This window comes from Meleagris gallopavo, chromosome 12 (assembly GCF_000146605.3).
Source record: "Meleagris gallopavo isolate NT-WF06-2002-E0010 breed Aviagen turkey brand Nicholas breeding stock chromosome 12, Turkey_5.1, whole genome shotgun sequence".
Lineage (NCBI taxonomy): Eukaryota > Metazoa > Chordata > Aves > Galliformes > Phasianidae > Meleagris > Meleagris gallopavo.
In genome coordinates this window covers 2,242,086-2,245,401 of record NC_015022.2, presented here as the reverse complement: position 1 = coordinate 2,245,401, position 3,316 = coordinate 2,242,086, and positions in this window count along the sequence as shown.

Genomic DNA, 3,316 nt, shown 5'->3' with positions numbered 1-3,316 from the left:
GCTGCGGTCTGCTTTTGTGGCAGTGCCTCCCTAAAACGGGCGGGGAAGCAGCTGGAGCTGTCTTTCTCGCAAGTAAAAACGGTTTCACTGTTCCCAAAACGTGTCTGGTCAGAAAGTCATGCTGAAGTGAGAAGCCATACGATGGTTTCACGCCAGAAAAGCCACACGGGAACAAACGGAGCCCTTGTAAAGATACTGGAAGCTGGCATTTCCACGAGGCAAAGCTGAAATGCTGGCATTTTGTAAAGTTTTTCTCCTGTAAGCAGTGCATGGCTGAGGATATCCCTTCCCACCCAAACCCTTCTATTCATAGTGCAGACAGTGTGCAAAATACATGACTTACTGTTAGAAGTTACAGATATTCCTGATGCCTTGCAGAAAAATCACCCATAGATCTTCTCCATTTTGTTTTCTTTTAGGCAATAGAGTACTTGAACCATCATTTGCCACAATATGAGATAAAGCAGAGAAAGCACATCCACTGAAGTATGGAAATGTTACCATCTTGGCAAGGTGGGCTGGCAGTCCTTGTTGCTTTTTCTTCTTTCATCTCCTTTCTGTTTTCATCAGCTAGATGGAAAGCCTGGAAGTGTGGTTATAAAACAACAGTAAAAATAGCACTGAGCAGCTGCATTTCAGCTATTTCTCAAGGCTCTGTATCAACTGTGTTCACCACAATAAAAACATTCTAACTGCCGTTCCTGTAAGTTCTCCTTGGCATCTGACAGGCAAGTAGTATTCTTTCCGGCTCATGAATCATTACTGGAAATAAATAGATCTAGAGTAGAAAATGGGTTGGTTCCGCTTGAGCCAAAATAGAATCTGAAAAATAGAAGAGCTTATGTGCTTCACTGGATTTTCTCTGCACTGTGGAGTGTGTAACAGTACGTGATGTAAATGATGCCAAACAAAAACAGAGATATAGCGAGAGCTAAAGACTGTCATTTTTCTGTCATTTAACTTGTCATTTTTCTATGACGATTGAATGCATTCTCTTGTAATTAGCAGCGATCATTTGCTGTCACATGCTGTACAAGCTCACCAAGGCACTAGCAAGTAGTCAAATATGCAAATGTAGAGCATGGCATTGCAGATGCGCTCAGTGCTTGCCTGTCTGAGTGCTCCTCTATGCACCGTCTGTGTTGCCTGGCTGAAGCGGAAATGATTAGTGAGTGTCTCAAGTCTTAGGCTTGGCTTCGATGAAAGCAGATTTGGAATTCCTTTCTCTACCCCACTGTCACTCCCAGCTACTGCAGAGTTCTGCACTGGTTCTTGTTAGAGAGGCTCAGCGAAGCAGAAGGTGATTCAGCTCTAAGATTGTAGAATTGGGAAATGACGTAGAAAAAAAAATTCTATGTTGTGGAAATAGAAATAGAAACATTTATCTTATAAACAGAAGTGTATAATGTAAAACATGCACTGGGATGCATTTGGACATATCACTATAGACAAAAAGCCAAATGTAGACATATGACACAAATAGGTATATTTTTAACCAACTAGTTTTTTGCAGTATTATCATCAACTAGAGTTCCTTTTCTGATCTCATGTATTTACAGCTATCTTGATTGCTGTATATTTAAAGTACATTTACTGCTATTTGGTATTGCATGGTGATGTTTCTCTGAATGACTAAAGGTTTATGGTCTTATAAATGGATGTGTATTTTCAATGTATTGTGGGAAATGTTGGAAGTGGGATAGAAATAAATGTCAGAAAGAGTAAACAAAGAGGAAGTACTTGTTTAAAAAAAAACTTTTGAGAACATGGGTAGGCAATGAACTATTGAATTAATACAAAACTGAGATAGAAAGTCAAACCACATTAAAGTAAGAAATGATGTTTTCATTTTTCAGTTATATTCTGAACTTTCAGGATTTCTGTTGATGTGTATATATATATGCTGAAGATGGCAGAGTAGGAAGACAACACTTTCTTCTGGAATCTGCTTGTTTTCTGTGCTCCTAACAGGAGGAAAAAGAATCGGTTTAATATAATAATTTTCCCCGTAAGTTGTCAGGCAATGTGTAAACTAGGCTTTTTTTTTCAAATTATTTTTACATAAAACCATGCTTGAAATGTTTTTATCTAAAATACCCTTTATTTCTAACTCTGGAACAACTTCACAGAAAGGAGCCATACTACAGTTGAGGATTGCAAGTTACTACTGAAAGTTATTTTCTTTCCTCTGAATCTGTGGATCATCAATTTAATGAAGCAATCCTGACATAATCTAGATCATCAGATCTTGCCAGTGTTTAATGTAAACAATATGGAAAGACATGAGTATTAAGTATAGTGGTTGCTAGCAGGAAAATAAAGGAATTGCAATGTTTTCCAGGTTTTTTTTTGGTTGTTTTTGTTTGTTTGTTTGTTTCGGTACAACTACTGGTCATTCTCCTAACTGTTGTTTTTCCCAGCTTATACTATAATAATATTATAAGAGATTGAATGGTCTTGGATTCCAGTTATATGTGCACTGATCCCCTTCATGTTTTCACATAGCCAGTTCTAGCTATTTTTTAGCAGTCACCACTAAGTACTGTGGTACTCCGAGATTCCTCAGTTAAAATGTTTTCAGCTGACCCCTGCATGTCTGCCTTTATGACTACAAAGTGAAAAGATCTTTTTTAAAGAAAGACTGCCGTTGTTTATCTTGCATGCTGGAAGCAGATCCTGCGGTTCTGAAAAGCACTGCTGTGATCCTTTGTTCTTCTGTAAAATGGGAAAATGTCTTCCCCAGGTCTCTGGGGATTTGCTGCTCCTCTGTGCCTCAGAGGGATACATTTTCATTTATGGAAATGTTCAGAATTAGCCTATGTGCTTATTGCCGTCTGTGCTTTTTTAATTCTAAATTTGATAGAACTAGATGTGCTACATTTAAACTTCTGATGTTGTCTTTGTAGTGAAGATCCGTTGATGGCTGTGCCTTTTCTCTGCCGCTGAGCCCTTGGAAAGGGTTGCTATGTATGTGATTCCTTGGCCTTCAGCACAGGACCAGGTTTCCCTTTCATGGTTTGCAGCTCAGCGTTTCCCATTTGACACATCAAAGCCTCCGCATCTCTGTGGCCCGGCTGGTCGGGTTTGCCCGTGGCCTGTTCCGAAGCCTTCAACTGTCCAAAAGGCGGGCAGGGCAGGGCAGGGCACGCCACCCCATTCTCTGGCTCGCGTACCCCGGTGTTGGGCACGCCGCCCCATTCGGAGGCCTCTAACCCCGCGCGGGCAGCGGGCAGGGGCGGCCAGTGACTGCGGCTGCCGCCCCCCAGGCGCGTTGCGGGCCGCGCATGCTCCTCCGGCGCAGCCCTCCCCCGTCTCC